General features: G+C 43.0%; 1 protein-coding gene across 2 annotated transcripts in view; it reads left to right on the top strand.

Moving 5' to 3' along the window:
• Positions 1–2932: 2932 nt before the first annotated feature.
• Positions 2933–19732, top strand: part of kdm6ba (lysine (K)-specific demethylase 6B, a) — an 86190-nt gene continuing 69390 nt past the window's right edge. Inside the window, exons 1-3 of one of the 2 annotated variants that reach the window (XM_053415738.1) lie at positions 2933–3064; positions 6547–6711; positions 6941–6978. The gene's annotated coding sequence lies outside the window, so the exon portion shown is untranslated. Of the gene's footprint in view, positions 3065–4841; positions 5108–6546; positions 6712–6940; positions 6979–19732 lie in introns of those variants that run through there. The other variant, XM_053415740.1, reaches the window with a different exon arrangement.

The following is a 19732-nucleotide window of genomic DNA, read 5'->3' as shown; positions in this document are numbered from 1 at the left end:
TAGCTATAAATGGCCTTAGTCATTCTTTGTCAGTTTTGAAGTTGGCCCGACACAATTCTGGTAAGCTCCTTTTCTTCTCCTCTCTTTCGTTTAAGTCTCTCCGTCAGGTCTGACCGATTATTCACTCCTCTCCACAGCCCTGCATCATTATTTCCATGCTGACCCCCTTTTATCCTGCTCAAACATACACTGGGAATAGTTTCCTACCGAGAAGTGTTTTACTGGAAGCTTGCTCTTTTGTAACATCTGGTTCAAGTGGCTGTCTGGTAATGTAAGTGTGGTGCTCAGTAAATTCCTTAGTAATCTAATGAGCTGTTATGCATCGTCATCTATTTTTTCATAGCAGGAATGACAAAGCACCTGAGTTATAGACAATTTGGGGATACGAATAAAATATGTGAAAATTAAGCACTAAATCACGTCATCGTAAATTAGGAATAAACTGAATTTCCAGATTTATTTTAAGTCTATATCACTTCCTGCACTTATTAACCAGACACCCATGTGACCAGTTATTTACATCTTTAAAACCAAAAAATGATACTTTTTATTTTGGGAACATTTGAATAGCCCTGTCTTTGTCCCAGTCCGACACACACATTTTTCCACAGTGACAACACACACACGCAGGCACATGTGTAGATGCAAACAGTGCAGTCAATCAAGTTGAGGTAAAGGATATTTTGATGCTAATATGCATTTCCCCAAGCTGAATAGAAGAGGACGGAGGGAGGGAGCAACTGAAGGAGAAATGAACCTATTCAAACAAATGAATTCTAATGAAGCTTCCCAGACAAGACGTTTGGAGTCAGCATTGTGGGAGAGGAGGCCTGGACTTCCCCACTGGAAAGGACTCAGCCCAGACTCCTGAAAGGGAGGGAGAGAAAAACAAGAGAACGACCCAGGAGAAAGTGAGCCGGGAGGAAGAATGGTCCAGTAATGAGAGAGGGGGACCAGAGGGAGGCGGGGCCTGGGTTCAAGGTTGTATTCAGACTTAAGGATTGTCCCCCTGAAAGACGGAACACAGACTTCCTCGGGGTTTAAGAGCTTCTTTATCAGGCCCAGGTCTGTGTGTGTGTGGGTCTCTGGTGGTCTCTGGATGGGTGGGAGATGGAGGGGGGGGGCACTCACAGCAACACGATGAATTCAAATTCAAATTGGCGTGTTCTCCGGCCTGGCTGTAAAAACATATCAGACTCGCGAGCTGTTATTTAATGGATAAAAGCTTCTGTTGGAATGAACTAGAATGCAAATGGAGTGTGGAAACATTTTCCAACACGAGAGCGGCTGTTCTCAACCTGCCTGTTGGTGTTAATGCTACTTCAGAATTATTCCTGGTCATCCTCCTGAAACGACTCTACAATGTGCTGTCACTTTTTACTGTTAGTGTGCTGGATGTTTGTGGGCAGAGCTTGTTACGAACAGTCTATGGTGCAGAGTGAAGCTAGAAAACTTTGTGTTCATCCTACCTGGTTTATCTGCAGCGACGATTTTACAGGCAATGTGTTTGATTAAATGAAACTGAATTTGTTTTACTACTTTTTACTTGTGTGGCTTAAATAGTATTTTAGATATGGTTAATTAGAATTTAGATTAGTAGTAGTATCTGTTTAATACGTTTGATGTGTGTATTCCAGGGCAGAAATACAGTATCCAACGTTTGGTGGTGCTGCTGTGATCATGTAATTTTACAATGTTTGTCGTTTTGTACGAGGTGGTTACTGTTCACTCTTTATTTCGGAGCCAAGGTCTTCAGGAGCTCCCAGTCCGCAGAAATATTTATTTCTTGAGGTCACTGGAAGCCAACTCCTTCCATCTGCTTATCCGCTCAGAAACAGGCTCGTCCAATAAATTCCTACATTCTGGAGGAATGTTGAGGACGTATGTCTGTAATAAGAGAATCCAACGTTTATTATGGGGGAAGGTGTTCATTTGAAAATCTACAGCTACAGAGGTCAAGAGGTTGGATTGATGCTGTCTTCTAATGGACTTAGTATCACTCAAAGGAAAGCAGGCTGCAGGTGGGGGTCCCCTGAGCCCCCCTGAGAGCCAACTGGTTGTTTCCCAGCTCTATGGGTTTACCTCGTGCTTTAGCTGGATCTCCCAGCAAGCTCCTGCCCTAGATTTCAAGTTCCATGGGAAATGACAAGATTACCAAACATGTCCAAGCATCAGCTTCTGATTCCTCGAGTGACTCTTGGCCCTTTCAGTCCAGTCACTGCTTCCAACTGGGAGCTTGGCTCTGGAGCCAAACAGTTATAAGGGGGAAAAACCTGGGGTCCAGTTGTTCTCTATTGAATAGTAGTTCATAGTGGAATTTGGGCAAGTTGTACCGTGTGTTTGCCAGTGACTATGGAGGCGGGGCGGCTAATGTCCAAGACTCTTCCACCGAAAATAAACCTGCATGAGGGAAGAGAGGGAAGGAGAGAGAAAGGGAGCGGAGGGAGGGAGAGGAGGAGGAAGGGAACCAGCCTTTCAACGGGGACCGAAGGGAAAGAGAGGCTCCGTTTCAATGGAATAAAAACTGCGCAATTTCTTGAAGGACTGCCTGCTCGGGATCGCGGCGGACCGTGCCAGTCTGGGAAACGGATATCAGCGGTGTTTTTTCTGGGAGGGGGGGGGTGGGGGTCCAGGGTATCTGTGCCCACTGCTACCCTCTCTGCCTCCGCAGCCCACAGAACAGGAGCGGGCGGGTTCTTTGCCCAGATGGTCTTCAGCAGGAGGAAAAGCGCTGTGCAATGGTTCGGGAAAGGCGACGGGACTGTGCAGGGATGCGAGATCAGTGATGAGTCCACCGGGCATGTCTTGCTCATGGGCGAACGTCTCCTCAGCCCGGGCTCGGATCTATCTGCGTATACACACGCAGCTCCTATTCCCCGTGTCGACGATTGCACCTATGGATGTTCAATGGGCTTTCATATTTTTTATTTGGGGGGGGGGGGGTATTTTAGGGGGCTGCGTCATCCATGAAGATGGAGTGCTTTGCAGATTTTCCACTATTTATCTGTTTCGACAAGGAGCGAGCCACCTCCCCGGCAGGTTTTGGGGGGATTGTACATACAAGGTAGGCATGATGCATGACTCTTATCACATGTGAGGCTGTGTTACCTAAGAACTGTGGCGGGGAGGAGGGAGGGGGGGCAGTGAGACTCCATTGGATACAACCTGAACTATAATATCCTGTCCATAAATCCTCCAGGACACGCGATCAACATGCGAGCAGGGGCACAAACCCGGGTTTGTTAAATCAGACACACAAACACGAGGCTGTGCTGTGGTCGGATCGCGTTGCACGAACACACACACACACATGGCTACACATGTGTAACTTCACACACTCACACACACACGTAGGGTGGATAAGTTTGGACGTTGCAGCGGGATCATGTGGCGGATGTTTCATAACCCGGGTTCATCCGCCAGCAGCCGCCGGTGATGTCATGTGTTTTTACGGTCAGGCTGGAGGAGTTTACGGGAAGGTGGCTCCGGAGGTTGGCGGTGTCGCAATCGCCTGCTGTCGATCTCGGCCACACGTTGGGGAAGATGCACAGGAAAGACACGGAGGATCTGCGGCCGTGGGTGGGATGCGATGTGCGCAGTGGTCGTGATGTTTCACGGATCGGGGGGGCGAGCGGGCGGCGGGCTGAATGAAACCGGGGATCGATCCCGGGAAGCGGTGTCGCATTTTCTCTGAGAAATATCATGTGGTGAAGTTGTGGCGGGTTCTCCACTATTTCCAGGAAGAGCTTTTGAATTCTCTTCCTCCGAATTCAATCTGTCTCCACCCCTCTGCCTGCTGTTCCTGCTGCACTTTGGACATATGGCCACTGGATGGCGACACTGGATAGTGAACTGGTTATACTCGTGTAGTCATCAGGAATACTGGTTATTACTTTATTGTTTTATCTCTGCAGTGCCTCAAACACACGTCTACCAAAAAGCCTTCCTTCATTTTATAATTGTGAAGTTTTTTTATTGAACTTTTTAGAACATACTCAAAAATATCACAACATCAGCCAACAGAAGGGATTAACTTACGGTTCATATTTGGATCAGGTTTGTTCAAAGTAAGAAAGAAAAGCTTCCAGACTTTAACATTGTTTGAACTTTTTCGTTTGCCATAACATCTTCCATCCATTTACAGTGTGATGGTGGTTATGGCAGATTTCCAGTGAACCAACACTAACAGCTGTGCCAATAATTACAGTAAGGCTAAGGCAAAGTTTATATATTTTAAAGTTTATTGTTAAAGCAAGGAGGCTGTTGGCCTGCAGCATGCTTTCAATCAAAGGCACCCTGTCTAAGAAACGCACATCTCAATATTAGATGTAACAGTTATTTTTATATACTGGAATAAAAAGAGCCAACAGTGACATCAAATAGACTTTGAATGATGTCATAGCTATAGGGCTCCAATTGTTAAATGGCACCTGATGAAAATAACATAAAAAAACAGCTGTTAAATCTTAATGCTAAATCTAAATATGAAATCTTAATATAAATGTTAAATCTAGATATTGAATCTAAATATGAAATGTTAAAACTGCATGTTAAATTTGAATATGAAATTTAAACCTAAATGTTCAATCTTAATATAAATCCTACAAGTTTAAATTGTAAATGTAGTAGTTTAATCTTAATCTAAATGATATATCCATGTTGTTGGAAGGTTACTCAGGGTCTTGATTCCAGGTTAGAACATAATTTCTCTAAATGATTCAAAGTGGGTTTGTTGTCTGTGTCATTCCAAAGATGGTCATTCTTTTACATGTTTGTAGTCCAGCAGCTGATGGACCACAATGTCCCAAAATGCAGCGCAGCTATAGCAGATGCTAACAGCTGTAAACAGTTTAGCTAATTCTGTCGCACCATGTCCGCGCACACGAAACCAAACAAAAACAACATGTGTCCGTTAAACTAGATTTATTGTTATTCATTTGACTACTTTTAAATATCAACAGTACATTTACAGAGTCACGGGTTGAAGTACTTCTGCGTAGCTCTTGAATTACAGTGATATTTACTCGTGGGGCTAAACGCATCTGAGAGGATAACGGGGCAGGAAACATGGTGGCGCTACACAGCACAACACAAACCCTCTGCGAAGGTAAATATGCAGTTGTTGTCTGAATATACAACATTCAATATGCGCTAGTTCTGTTTACACGAGTCTTTGTACAGTAGGTGTGATGGCGGCGGGTGTACTGCTGTGTACTTGTATTTACAGTAGCTACACCTACACTCATGTTCCAACTAAATAAGTCATCTGTAGTAAATTAAAGTAAAACTACTTTGTGTTTACTTTTATGTTACTACGACCAAGTACTAGGACTCGAGACTATTCCTCAACCTAGTTGTTAACTTGATGGTTTCCATTAACAGTAGGTTTTGACCTTTTTAATGTCAAATACAATGTAAACAATGTGTCCCTCTTAGTTCCAGTAGATTACGTACATATGTGACAGTGGCTCAGGAAAAACTGGGAGATAAAAATAGGAAATAACAGAGTAGAACACAAATAGAACAATAACATTTGTAAAAACAATGGAACCATAAGAACTGGACCAAGTTAAAATATTTACGAAATAGGTTCGTTTTCAAACCACCTCTTCAAACTGGATTCTGGATTTATTATAACTAAGAGAAGACGGTTCCAGAGGGTGGGAGCCATGACAGAACAATACTCTTGTCATACTGGTTATATACTCTTTAGATTTGAATCTGGATTTGGGGATGGCCAGAAGGAGACTGTACAGATAATGGGACAGAATAATTCACTTTGTGTACATTGTTTACATAATCAAATCCATTCTCTGTCACTTCCCCCTTTTCCCGGCCTTCATCTCAGTTATTTAATGGTTTCCAAGGCCCTCACCTGCTTCATCTATTTCTCTTCCTGTGTGATAGCAAGTCAAAGGCTTTTATACACATATTTCATGGATGAATCACATGCTGATTCTCAAGCATTGTATCCGCTATCCACTACCTCCTTGATCTTCTATTTTCACGTGCATAATATACAGTAGTGCAAGCATGTGTATTTTCCTCTAGATGGCGACACATTTGCAGTCCAACCCCGGTCTGGGTTTTTGTGAACAGCTGCTTCCTTCTTAGTGCGCTGCTGGAAACTCACTGTGGGTCTCTCAGTACATTTTGATTAATTGTCTGCTTTGGACCAGTAAATTAAATCACCACATTTATTGCAATCGTGATTCTCGTGTGACAAATAGATTCAGCATTTCTGCCAAATAACACGTATTCAAACTCTCTATAGGGCAACAATACAATATTGATAGTTAAAACTCAAATAGTTGCAATGGTCTAATACATTTGCATATAATGCTTATGCATAAGGGAAGAACAGTGAGTAGGTATAACACATAACTGTGAAATGTTTTGTTGTCTATCCTTATTCTCTGCTCATACAAACCTTCCGTCAGGAGAAAAAAAAAAATCAATCCTCAATCTCTGGTCATATCGACCGGATGCACAACTTGATTATTGCTTCTGATCAAGATAGTTAATCTCTGTTTTTCCCATTCACAGAGATGGAATGAGGAACATGGCCGAGCACTGTCATGCCGTGTCTGAAGAGCCACCGTGACTGAAGCCAGAGGTGACATGTCTGACTGGGTGACCTGCTGTCGGCAGGTGAAAAGCTGAAAATCACAGCCAGTGGTGATGGACTGCACAGTCTGGGGATGTCTGATGGTAAGAGTAAAAGTTATATTTTAATTCGTCATTATTGTATTAATATAGTGATGACATGGTTTGTAAATAAGGAAGAGACAGGATAGTACTGTACCACAGACATTCCACCACAGGGTTGTATTTACTGTATGATAAAACCCACTCCTGTAATAATATGCATCACAACATTGTGTGATCACTTGGTTTCCTCCCTGTTGCACCAGATTACTAATAACTGTTTCCCCTGCAGATGAGCCATCTGCATCTCGCTAGCACCCACCTGCCCAGGTAAGACCTTGACCTTTGACCCAGACTTTGACCTGCTGCTCATGGGATGTGCAAGTCTCCATCCATAATGATATGTGTCTTTTCTGCTCCGTCTGTCCAGTAGACGCATGTTTGTCTGAGCATTGTTCACATGCATTGAAATACCCATAATAACACATCACATGTTCCCTCTACAATAGTGTTTACTAAAACTGCTGACTGTTTAGAAGCATTTCAGACGGCAGTATGTGAAACCCTGCTGATCTGGGATCAAATCTCCCCGGCTGGACTCTTTATTGTTTCAACAGAGAAAACATTCATAGAGGATTTTGTCTCCTTTTATCCTAAAAGAATAAAGTTTTTTAACAATTGTATATTCTGTAATATGGTCTGGTAGTGTGGAAGCCTACAGTCTGTTTGGGCTATAGAGGCTCCCTCTGTGGCACAGTACAGGTCACCTGCGTGGTTTGTCACTGATATTTATGAAGCTGCTACATTTACTGAGCCAATGCATTTGAAATGGTCCACCTCATTAAACGTTTTTCTTTATTTTCTGTTTGTGCCGGCCTGATATTTGACAGAACTTTATGAGCAATCAACCAGCTCCGCAGCGTTGGATTTTATTCATGACTTGCTGAGTACGCACGTTTTATGTAAAAAATGAAACTCAGTGTTTTGTACATGAGTCTTTTTTCTGTTTTCTGAGACGAGCTGACGTTTTCACTACAAGTACTAATTAAATGGGATTGGGCCATAGCCAAGTGTACACACACACACACACACGCACACAAAAACACACACACACACAAAAACACACACACACACACACACACCCTTTAGTTAAGCTCTACACATTCAACACCCTTACTAAGGCGCACACACACCTAACCTCACACCAGCTCTGTTTCATTTTCACACACAGGCCTCAAGCCCACTCTGACAAACATCGCTAACACTGTTTTGATCTCCCTCTTTGGGACAAAGACACAAACACAACCACACACACACACACACACACACACTCTCTCTTTCTAATGCAGGCGTCTCCCAGGACCCTGCCAAGCCTCTCACACCTGGGGTTTTCCATCACTTAGCCCGCTCAGCTTTATTACACACATTTAAAGCTGGCCATGAGTCAGATCCATCACACACATTATTGCACATGCACAAATGCATACATCTGGCTGAAAGGCTTTCTGTTAGGGAGGAGGTTATTTAGCCGAAAGAAGGGAGAGGTTGGATTATTGAAAAAAAGAAAGAAATGGCAGTGCAGCATGAGAACATGAGCCGAGTCAATGGTTATGTGAATGCAAACAGCTTGCTGTTTGGAATCGTTCACAATAGCCTGCAGCAAAATACTCATACTGCATGCATAGTACCAGATATCAGAGTGTGTACGTATTTGATATCCACTTTACCTGAGGACTTTTTAGTCATTTCATAGATGAGAATTCAATCTGGTTCTGTTGTTTGAAGAAAGTACTTCTCATTGTCTAAAGCAAGAAGTACCATTTATCACTTTAGTATCTTGTAATTAACATTTCCCTGCTATCATGTTGCATACTCTTAAGATTAAGATAGATTAAGATACAGATTAAGATACATTTATCTGTCCCAAACACATGCACAGACATGCACAGGCACACTCATGCAAGGAGGGAAATTTAACCTCTGCTTTTAACCCATCTGGTGAACACAGGAGGACACACAGAGCAGTCAGCAGCCATGTACGGCGCACGGGGAGCAGATGTTGGGGAGTAAGATGCCTTGCTCAGGGGCACTAGACAGGGTAGGGAGAATCCTCTTGGATTTTTGGACGGATCAATCCAGGTTCGTCTTTTTGTTGTTTCTCCGTGGAGTCGAACCAGAGACCATTTCTGCCCATAGTCCAAGGTTCTGCCACTAGTCCACCGCCTCTTCCATTATAAGTGTCTCCAAGAATCTCTACCATTCAAAGTGTAGTTTTTAATTTGCAGTAACTGTAATTTGCATATGGTTCATTCCTTCCTTTGATCGTGTTTATCTTTGCTGTGAGGATTTTAAAAGCCCTGGCAGTGACTTGTATAATCTGACCATTTGCTTTGTGGTCAAATCAGCTAAAGTGAGTGTTGAGTGTCTGTGAGAGAAAGGAAGTGTGTTCCGTTACATTTTGTTAAACTGCAAGAAGTGAGTGCTGCCATCATTTAGCATAGCAGCCTTGTCAGCCTGCATCTGCCCCAGAGATGAACAGGTGCACACTCTCACCCTTTAAATGTGTTGTCTTGTGTCACCTTCCCTTTGGGTTTTAAGTGTTACAGTCTATCTTATCTACTGTATTTCTTAGCTTCACTTTTTTTTCATACAGAGCTACAGATATGTATATTAGCTTCATGCCACAAGGCTGCTCCTGGCTGCCAAATAAGATATATTGCTTATTATTTAGCTCTAAAGTTTTCCGTCTTATTCACAGCCTTTTTGTGTGGCATCCCCCAAGTGTTCCTATCTCATAAAGCATAAAAATAAAAAACTTGTGAGTTGTGCCAAGTGCCAATACAACAGGAAACATTGTCATGGTAGCCACTGTGCAGTTCTATAAATCAAATTGGTGACATTAATTTGTATTCAGTGTCAGGTGTAGGACAGGAAGTTTTTACATCTGTTTTGTCTAGATCCTCCTCTTCAAATTTTTTTTTTTTAATTAATGTTAAATTTCTCAGTGATTACATTAATAGTTCTCCTGGAATCTTTGGTTTCTCACTCTTCCTCAATCTGCTGCTGATGTCAAGTAAAATCACATTTCAGAAGTGTGAAGCATCTCAGACCTTATGTGTGAAGGACACAGGATGAAAAGATTAGAAAGAAACTTACAACACGTTCAAATGAGAAGAGGAGGAAGGATATCGAGAGAGGGACAGGAAGAGAGGTGGTGAGAGCTGAGTCAGGATGCCTGAGGGGAGGACAGCAGGAAGCAGTAGGTGAGGAGTAGGAGGAGGACAGGAAACAGAGGCAGGGAGGAGAGACTCCTCTTCATCCTCCTCCTCCGTCGTCGTCATCAGCGGTTTCATTGAGGGAGGAGTGGCGTAGGGAGGGAGAGGTGGAGCTGACATCATCCACCTCCTGGAGGTCTGTGAGGGTGTATTACCAACTCTCCATATCAAATCTTTTAACCTGTTCCTGTCGACAAATGTTTGAATGTATTTAAATCAACAGCTGGCCGAGAAGAAAAAATGCTGAGTTGATGTAAATAAAACTGACTCTGCAAATCAGAATGATCAGGGCTTAAGGCAGGGAGAGCTCGACATAAGGGGAATGGAGGGCTGTGATGAAAGAGAGCTCTTCTACATCCCTGCTTATGTAAGTTTTCTGCAAAAGAGGGCATTGGGTTTGTTTTTGTGTGTGCGTGCTGGTTCTCATGTGAACGCTCTTTGGAAGCTTTGTGCGTTAATGTGTGTTTGTAATTGTGTGCCGGGGTGACAGAGTTTGCAAAGAGGAAGATGCCCAACATGCCTCCAATACCCTGCTGCGGTTGTTTGGCCTTACCCAACGGTCGCAGGCCTCTGTTGGTACACTGTGTATTTGCGCTTACAAGGTGTGTTTGTTGGCACGTCACCAGTGTGTGCAAAGCTATGTGTTAACTGCGGATATACTTGTACTTCTGTTACTGTGACTTGTTGCATCATTGGTATGTGCACCTGTGTATGTGTCAAAGGCCCTCAAGAGGATTGAAGGCAGTTGGGGTGAGGGGTAGATGGTGCAGGATTAGTTCGAGGTGGTGGTAATTTATTGGCTTTTTATTACCTCCACTAAGGAAGTTATGTTTTCACCCCGTTGGTTTGTATGTTGGTTGGTTTGTAAGCAAGATTACAAACAACTAATTGAACGTACACACCAGAAATGCATATTTCCTCCGATCCATAGCCTGATTGTGATTTGTAATTTAAGGGATCTAGTTTTGTTTCACTCTAAGCTTATTGCTGCCTTCAGCTGATGTGTTGTGATGCAGGAGGAAGGTTTAAGAGCAGTTGTTTGCTGCTGTGTAAGACACTGAGCCAATGAACACACACTCTGCCTTAAAAAGAGTTGTGTGTAAAACGCTCACAGAGGCTTTGGTAGACAGGGGATGTGCATCTCTGTTGAAGAAAAATGTAAATCCTAACTTCTCCCAACTCTCCCACATCAAATCCCTTTCTTGAACAAATCCCCCCCCCCTTCAACATTGAGAAGGGGGGATCTGTGCAGTTAAAAGCTGTCTTCTGTTGTGCTCTCCCACTTCCAGACCCTCCCTTCCCACCATCTCTCCCCTGTTCCTGTTCTGGCTTTCTGCCTCTCGGATTTCACCCCCACCCCCCAGCCCTATACACCCCTGTGGCCCCCCTTTGACCCCCTGTTACCCTCCCTCCCTCCCCCCCATCCAGCCCCCTCAACCTCATTCTCCCCAGGGCAAGCCCACAGCGCCCAGCCCTTTGTGCCTTCCTTCCCCTCCCTCCTCCTCCACCTCTGCCTCCCCCTGCCTTTGTGTGTGAGGGGCCAGCTAAGGGAGAGAGAAGAGGGAGGCTGCAGTGGAGGAGAGTGAGAGACAAGAGCTTGCAGAGAGGGATCCTATAGATCAGATGTGCAACTGGAGCTTGCAGCATTTTTACAAGCTCTTACATGACTGGAGGGTTTGCAGTGGAAGCTGCTGTGTTCACCTGCTGAAGTGTTGTTAATGTCCTTTTGTCCATGTTTCATGTACATGTGCACAGTAATATCCCATGAACAGCAATGTAGTATTTAGATGAATTTCGTATTCACACTAGAAAACACTCTTGCACTTTAGTTGCACATGTACAAGTAAAGTATACTACTACTATACAAATTTAGCTGTTGCGTAAATGCTTGTTTTTACTAGTTCTAGTGATTCCAATTCCTATTTTGATTGGTTTCTTCAAGTGCCATTAAAATTTTTATAACACCATCACAAGCCGTTCTAAATGATTGAAGACACATCACACTAACCTCAGCAATGGCTTGAACCTGCTTCTCTTAGGTGAAGCGTCTGATGGTTTTATGATGATCCTTCTCATAGCTGGTTTTAGCCAAATTTGCTCAATACTATGCACGGCTTACAAATACCTCTTTACACCAGAATCTGAGGGGATACAAAGTTTTTTTGAATTTAGTAAACCTGCTACATTGCCACTCAAGGAGTTTGCCTGTGTTGTTTGTTTTGACTTGTTTCCTCTCAGGTCAGAGACGTGGCCATCACCAAATCTGTCTGCATTTGTGTTGTGTGAAATCTGCATGCTGGGTGACCAAACTTAACTTTATTCAAGAATGTTTGTGTTTGTAAGTCTTCCAGTATCGCTGTTTGATTCCAGCTTTAACAGGTATCTCTCTTCGCCTCCTTATTCATCACTGTGAGCGTATCTCCAAAAACTAGGAACACACTGGCTTGTCTTTGAGTTCAAATTATAACGTATGTGTCTATTTTTGGGGGGGAAAGAGACGGTATGTTTCGTTGAATTGCAGAAAAAATTCCTCACTCTCAGGAATTAGTCCTCTATTTCTGAGTATCTTTTTTTATATTCATGAATTCTTGTGGGGGCTGTATAAGGTCTTGAGGCTGGAGGTTCGACTCCCCTGATGTGTATCCTATATTATGAATCCATTAGTATCCTTGAAAATCTGAACCACTACCGGAATCAAAGTGTTGTGTTGGAGCCCATGACTTGTTCATGCTACACACAACACGTGTCACTGTTGATATGACTGTTCTTCAAATACTTTTATCTATTTTTGGATCAGCGAGGATAGTATGAAAGCATAAAATGTGTTGCTCTTGAACCTGACGAACATTTACATTACAAGGAAAGAGCAAACCCGCGAGCTAACATCCAGACAGTCTGTAGCGCAGTATGTGACTTTTCAGTTTAATTTGAATAGACTTCCACAGCCCCTGAGGTAGTAAAACCTATGTTGTAAAATCAACATTAAAGTCTCTCACTGTGCCCTGTGTTAAGCAACAGCTGAATGGCCTGAATAAACCTACTGACAGGCTGCAGTTGAAGGAATTTAAATCTGGCGTATTTATAGTGTGTCCCAGGAGGACTCAATAGAGGGCAACATAGAGCAGTAGAGTCACAGTTACAGTATGTTGTTACAGTTCGGTTTCCTGTATGTGCAGTACATAATTTAAGACTATAGTAAATGCTTCATTGCATATTCAAAGTCACACTTGTAAGCAACACATTCACTTACATGACCTCACCTTGTAAGAATAACACAAATTTTAAATAAAATTGTTAGACAAGCAGGTGGAGCAACTTCTATTATGATCAGACTTCTAGTCTTCTTAATTTTTAAGATTATTTTGGAATTACTTGAGATCATCTGTCCTGGAATTCACACCTCATGTAACCATTGGCTTTTAAGAAAAAAATCCTTATTTATATTTTAAACTGAACTTGCTACAGTGGCACAGGTCATCGAGTTCACTCAATGGAAGTAGGCCATTATGCGGCTAAGAGGATTTTAAGGTTAGTGTTTTCATGGTCAACCAAAAGAGGTTGCCTGACATCTAACTACTGACCTACCTAGTTGACTCAAAGCTGCCAGCAGATAAACAGCCCGTACACAGAGTGACATGTAAGCACATGTGGGCTGGAAACCGATTAGGCTTGTGAGTGTGTGAGAGAGCAAGTGAGTGAAGCCAGCGTGTGAATGTACTGTTGAATGTGATAATAAGCTTGTCTCCGTGTGTGTACATACATTATGCATTAACTGTCCAAAGGGGGCCACAGTAGCTGACATTCATATTTAAAACACAGGAAATAGAAAGGTTGGCCACGGCGGGTGAGTCAGTCTGTTAGTATGTACAGTATGTTTGAAATCCACTTGCAAGGAGTGGATGCTCAGTAGGACAGTATATTCCTGGAAAGCCAGCTGCCTCTCCTGTTATCACAGCTAACTCGATTAGAGGAGCCTCTGCTGCCAAAGCCTCTGCTGCAGCAGACACACTGGAGGACCTCCACTCTATTTAACTAAACCAACCAAACACAATGTCAGAATCTCCCCAACAAATGCAAGAACAGAACCATTTCAGTTACAGCTTGTGCCAATAAAGTTCCATCAGTAATAGGCTTATTTTATACTGGTGATGTAAGATGCAAGTTACCTCAGACATAAACCAGTAATGCCCAAACCAGCGTTATTCAAGGGAGAGAAATAAAAAAAACAGCCCATTGCGCCAAAACGGCAATAAAATGACTTAATTGTGTACATTTTAGAAACACGCGGCCATAAAAATGTGACTTCAGTCCACAGGAATGTCTGTGTGTAGGTTTTAAAACGCAGTGTACCCAACATAGCCTCCATGATGGCACCCTAATATGTACTTTTGCAAACTGCTAATAGAAAACAACACTTACTGTCGTACCAATTAAGCGCAGAAAAGCAGAAATGTCAGTGAGGCAGCCCACCTTTCATGTGAGCTGCTGACCTTTCCAGTGATCATGCTAATCACTGATCACTTAGATAAACATAGGCAACTATAAGAGCCCATTATTGTCCCTCCCAAAGCCTTTCGTATGGACAGCGGTTATAATTAAGCCCCGGGGTAACTAGCTGCCTAATTGCTGTTAGTGGGATACATGCATCTTCCATCGTCAACTCCAAAGGGAAACTGTGCTATTAGTTTTAATTACCTGCTGTTAAGTTTGACAACTCACCCCGAGTGCCGGATTTTTGGAGCTGATGGTTTTATTTTGTTTTATGGGACAGAAAGGCAAACTGGATATCGGCCTGTTCTCTAGAGTGGTCACTGCCACAATGGCCCAGAAGGATCGCTCCTCTAGTTACACACATGCTGCTTAATACACACACACACACACACACACACACACACACACGCACACACTGTGGGGTGAACGGACACACTTCCCTTGTTGTCCTCTGTGCACTAGCTTTTTAGCCAGCAGACCCATTCATCATGTGTCTGTCTGTGAAGGAGCTGCTATTCATTGTCTCTCCTCATGCTTATTGTCCAGGAGCCAGCCTGCCCCAAACTCTCTTTGCCTCCCTACCTCTCTCACTACTTCTCTCTTTGTCTTTCTGCCCCCCTCCATCTCTCTCCTCCTGTCTTTATATCTTTGATACTCTCCCTCCCTCTCACACCCTTTATATATCTCGCCTCACTAAGAGAACAAAGAGGACACAGTTAGGTACCTTGTCTCTTGTCTGCCTGCGTATGTGTGTGTGTTAGAAATGTGTGAAGTGTAAGATTCTGGCTAGTTTCTACAGCGACACAGAAATTATTTGAAAACTTATTTGTATATTATCTATTATTGAGGTCCAAGAAGCTCAAACAGACACCTGCGATGTTGCTCGAGTTGGGTGAAGTCTAACAAATTGGTATATGACAATTTCTCAACATTGATACGTGTGAGCCATCAACCGTCTATAGCCCTTCAGTTAATATTCCTTTATGTCTTTTCATGTTGTTCAGAAACGCCTCCGTGCTGTAGAAGATCTGATTTGATCTGACCCGTGAGACCGTTCCTAAATCGAGATAAGGGAGATAACCCTTGGATATTATAAGAGCTGCGATTGGTCAGCTCAGCATGTTTTTGTTTTCTTCTATAAGGGTCTGAAGATGCTGAATATTGTCGAAAGTCAAGGCAACGTTAAGGAATTTTCATTCTCAGCAGTTTCCTTTTTTTTTTCTTATTATCAAAGACATCTCCACTGTAGCTTTCTGCTCATCTCACGCGACCCTCTCCAACGCTGTGAACAGAAGAATGTCTACACACTGATGCCACGGCAGCAGTCTCTTATCCAGTCATAACACCGATCTCTCCTTGTCATTCTACTGTATATCACTAAAGGAAAGAATATAAATACAATTGCGACGAGCAGTGTAATTAAAGCTCAACTGCCAAAGCAGCTTCTACAGAAACACGTTTCAAACACGATGGCAACATGTCAAATTGTCCAAATATTTGCAGCTCTGTTTAATCAAAGGATACAGACTGTTAGACTGAGAAACTGGTGTTGTTACCTTAATTAAGACCTTGATACGATGTCTTCCCGATCTTTCAATACTGAAACAATAAGCCTGTTATCATTGTCATATTAAGTCTATTTTGACTATATATAAAAAATGGAAAAATAAAATGGGATACTGTTTCTAAGAGTATGTTTAGTCATATTTTTCTTTACCTCAGTTTAAGTGTCAGGGGGTGCTCATTGTTTCCTGGCTTGTCTGTTGGAGGAACTCCTGCTCTTCAGTAGTAGCGTTCACACCCGATACAAACTGAGTACATGAGAACACAGGCAGGATTTTTTTGATCTGTTCTCAAACCGGTTCAGTGTTCACATTAATCAAACAAACTGGACGTAGGGGTCAAGAGCCGTGCGCCTGATGGACACAGTCAGTTCCTCATGCTCAGGTGTCAAGACCCAGTTGTTGCGGTTTGCTTATATCTTCACTGCTTGCAGAGTAATTGCTTTGGCTTGAGCTCGTCACCAAGGGTTGGTCAACTTTGTACTGTATGTTTTTATTCCTTTCTCTCTCCACTTTGTGCGTGTGTGTGTGTGCGTGTGTGTGTGTGTGTGTGTGTGTGTGTGCGTGTGTGTGTGTGTCTGTGCGTGCGTGTGTGTGTGTGTGTGTACACAGGCCACATCCAGGGCCAAGAACAGGGTTGTGTTGCCATGGTGAAAATGAAATCCAAAATGCAGAGTTGCAAGGAAACCCTTGATTGGCTGAGGAGCCATTCATGGGATTGTGATGCATGCTGTCAGCTGGCCAATGGGAGCAGGCCGAGCCAGGGCTGTTGCTAAGGGGAGTAGCTTGGAACACAGTCAGCTGGGTTTTCTCTCTCTCTCTCTCTCTCTCTCTCTCTCTCTCTCTACATCTCCCAGTCAGTTTCTGGCTGCCTTGTCTGCTCTCTCCTGCTGCTCGCTCTGCCTTTGCCCTCACTGACTCCTTCTCTCCCTCCCCCCCGTCTCCCCCATTACTCTCCCCCTACATTTTTTTTTGCACTTCAGCACGTGCAATAGGGGAAAGAGCACATGTTGAAAAATTCTGAGAATATTTCATGCAGCTTGCTGTGTGGGGCCAGGCAGTCGAAAGATTACTCTGTGTGTGTGTGTGTCTATCTGTTTAATTTGTGTTTTTTTTTAATTGAGTGCATCAGCCTTTAATTGTCCTCATCAGTGTGTCTTTCTGTCTGTGATAAAACAAATTTTGTCCCATCTTACTGGTCTTCCAGGTGTGTGAGGCGATGGTGTATTGTGCTATTGTGTATTTAATGTCTGTGGATTCATGTCAGGGAGTTCTCCTGGGACTTGGGGCTCCCCAGCTGAAGTGGGGTGTGTTTGAACAGGAGCCAGGTAGTGCTGGATATGTGGCTGGCGTCACGTAGAACTGAAACCCCTCCACCATCTCCCCTCCACCCTCTTAATACCCCCCACCCAACTGCTGGCTCTCGTACACTACTCACTTCACACGCTATATCTTCAACCCTGCTGAACACAATTATACCTTGAATAAATGTCATGAACAAAATAGCAGCAATTACTGACCAGACAACATTAATGGAAAGAAACACAAAAACTAATCACACATAAGTAATAAGCTCAAATCAACATAATTAACTATGCAAAACAGAAGAACCCATGCCATTTATTAGGTATCAATAATTAGCTTGCGTATAAAATGAAGAAATTCTGTGTTATTCTTGGATATATAGCACAGTAGTCTCAAGCAATCTGACATGTTAGTGACATGTTTCCTCCCGTTGCTGATTCCTCCTGAGTTTGTGGTCTTTGTTGGTTCCTGTACTCGCTTTACTGATATTCATACAGTGTACATAGGATTGCATTTTTCCATTTTAAAGTGCCCATGTTCTGCTTTTCAGACATGCACTGAAGTCCGGACATTTTCCTCAAATATTCCTGCCAGCCGCTTAATAAAATGTCCGGAAAATATCTGTGTGAGCTCATGTGAGAATACAGAAGGAAAAAGGCCAAAAACAAAATGAGTACAAATATCTCAGGATGAAAACAGAGTGGTGTAAATAACAAATATGTCAACTTGGAAAGATAATAAGCTAAGCAAGTATTTGACAATAAGTGCACAGGCACGTGATTTCCGCAGCAGAATTTCCTGCCTCCTACATGCTCCATCCAGACGCCACCTCTTACACAAATGCTCTGGACATTTGCCTGTAGTTGTGAATGCGTCTGACTTAGACATCTCCTGCTGCATTCCTTCAGTTGGTGTTTGAGAACAGCTTCAGGTGCAAAGACCAAAGTCCAAGGCAAGGGGAGTCTTTCTCTCCCATAAAACACTGCTCCTGATGAGCCTGTAACCAGCTATCTGCCTCCCTGTCTTTTTTCCTGTAAAAAGTCAATGTTACTAGATAACACGTGCTTTATGCCCGGCTAGTTTGGGATCATTTGTACAGCAGAATCAACATCATTGTTACTATGGCTAGAGCAATGTTTATAGCTGATCAGGAAGAGCTTAAACACATTTCTTTATTTTAGACAGAGGGAGAAAGAGGCACTGCAGCATAATACATATTTTTCATATTATAAGCCTGTAAATCACCAAAATATGAGCACTACCAGTACCATGATGTGTGTAAATCAGACACAGTGTGCATGTGGGCTGAACCCCTGCCTGTGCACCCACTCATGAGAATGTAGGTTAACATCAGCCCGACATAGAGTAGTCGTCAATTATTTATTTACAACAGACTTTATTTGTGCAGCATTTGATTTGAGTTCCTCTCCAGGGCAAGTTGAGTTGAATATCTAGATCAAGTGAGATAAATAGATCTGAGGTGCTGTGCGGAGTTCTATTCATTGATTGTTATGATCAAACTTTGACGAGAGACAGCAGCAACACAAAGAATGACCTTTTTGTTCATTTTTGGAAGAGCAGGAAAATTAAACGTCACCCCACAAGACGACAGAAGCAGGAACAACGTATCCGCTCTGTCTATATATTTTTCTCCACCCAACCCCCAGTTCCTTCCTCCTCTCATTTCCTCCTTCCACACTTCCTGTTTCCTGGCTCTCATCCTCTCTTTGTTCAGCTTTCTCTCGCATGGGACACATTTTTTGTCCTCCCGCTCACATTTCTTTCTCTCCATATGTGTGTAATAGATCCATTGTGCTGACAGGGGAATCACTGCAATCGGGCTTCTTACTTATGAATCAAACTCCGCTAATTGAGCACGGCTGCCTTTGAGATGACATAACACACACACACACACACACACACACACATACACACACCATGACCGTCCCATAGCCCCCAATCATTCATTCATAATAATCAGTTATTCAGAACAAGTGATGGAGGGAGAAGAGGGTTCAGTGAAAAAGTGGGAGAGGGAGGGAGAAGGTAGCACTCACTCACTCCATGTGAAAACAAAGCGAAGCAATTAACATGCGCTATTAGTCGTGTGTGTGTTTGAGAGAGTGTGTGTGTGTGAGAAAAAGATGAGATCAAAAGCAGGAGCCCCAGCTGGCTCTTAGCTCTCCCACTGGTTTCATTTGGATTATCACCATGGTCCTCTTATTGATACTGTGTGAGTGAGTGCATCTGTGTGTTTCTGTGTGTGTGTTCGTGTTGCTGCTATGCAAAAAGCATTCACATTCAAATATGAAAAATAACCAGGAATGAGATCATAAAGGAATGCTTTAGTATAAATAGGTTTGCTTTCAAGAAAACACACACTGTGCACGTTTTCCACCTCTTTAACAATGGAAAACATTATTCACACGTTCACAGGCACACACACTCTGG

This window comes from Pleuronectes platessa, chromosome 23, assembly GCF_947347685.1.
Source record: "Pleuronectes platessa chromosome 23, fPlePla1.1, whole genome shotgun sequence".
NCBI lineage: Eukaryota > Metazoa > Chordata > Actinopteri > Pleuronectiformes > Pleuronectidae > Pleuronectes > Pleuronectes platessa.
The sequence above is the reverse complement of the archived record's forward strand: the minus strand, read 5'-3'. Positions and strand labels throughout refer to the sequence as shown.